Source organism: Octodon degus, unplaced genomic scaffold (assembly GCF_000260255.1).
Source record: "Octodon degus isolate 3935 unplaced genomic scaffold, OctDeg1.0 scaffold00119, whole genome shotgun sequence".
NCBI lineage: Eukaryota > Metazoa > Chordata > Mammalia > Rodentia > Octodontidae > Octodon > Octodon degus.
This window is the reverse complement of record NW_004524695.1, coordinates 2071433-2072642: the sequence shown is the minus strand read 5'-3', so window position 1 is coordinate 2072642 and position 1210 is coordinate 2071433.

Genomic DNA, 1210 nt, shown 5'->3' with positions numbered 1-1210 from the left:
GAAGAAGAAGAAGAAGAAGAAGAAGAAGAAGAAGAAGAAGAAGAAGAAGAAGAAGAAAAACAAGGTATGGTTGTGGTGATGGTGCATGCCTGCAAACGCAGCACTTGAGAGGCTGAGGGAGGAGGACTTTTGTGAGTTCCAGACCAGCCTGGGCTACAAAGTGAGCTCAAGGCCAGCCTGAACTGCATAGTGAGACCCTGCCTCCAAAAGGCAAAACAGGATGAGGAAGAGGAGAAGGAGGAGGAGGAGAAGGAGAAGGAGGAGGAGGAGGAGGAAGAAGAAGAGGAGGAGGAGGAGGAGATTTTGAGAACAAAAGGAACAGAATAGATATGTGAGCAGATTACACTACAAGAAAGAGGGTGATCTTGTAAGAGAAAAGTCACAAATGCTCAGAGGTCAGAAGAAATCATATAGCACAGGCCTGGCGAGTGAGTGAGACAACCTGGGGCTGCGGGATCCTGAATAGACCCAGAGCACAGGCCCGGTGAGTGAGTGAGATGACCTGGGTCCCAGGAGCTCCTGAATAGACCCAGGCCCAGTGAGTGAGACGACCCGGGGCCCGCCGGATCCTGAATATACCCAGAGCCCAGGCCCGGCATGTGAGTGAGACCACCCAGGGCCCGCGGGTCCTCTTTCGACCCAGAGTGCAGGCCCAGCGAGGAACCCTTCAGCAGAACTCCCTGCAAAGAGACTAGAGGCAAGATCCACCCAGCTGATTCAGGAGCAGAACATCTTGCCAGATTGACACAAAGGGTTCAACTCTAACGGCTGCAGCAGAAAGAAGGGGAGCACAGCAGCCAGATCCAAACAACACCCACCTGGAGGAATCTGAACTTCGTAGATCCGGACCTGGTGCTAAGGTAATAACTCTATCTGAGCTATACACCAAAGGTCAGAAGACAGTGGTATACAAAATGACAAAGAGAAGGAACAAAATGCAGTCTCGGGCCCCGAGTCCACCCAGTACAAATGCAGAAGACACTACCACTGAGGAAACTGGAAATCACATGCCAGATATCTCGGAAATAATAGTGTTGACAGTAAAGAATCAACTGCAGTGGGCTGGTGAGATGGCTCAGTGGCCTAAAGCACCTACTTAGAACAAGCTAAGCCAAGCATAAGCACAGGGACCTCGGTTCAATCCCCCAGCACCACATGCCAGCCAGCCCCGCCCCCTGGTGGGCTGAGCTGGCCACACACAAAATATATA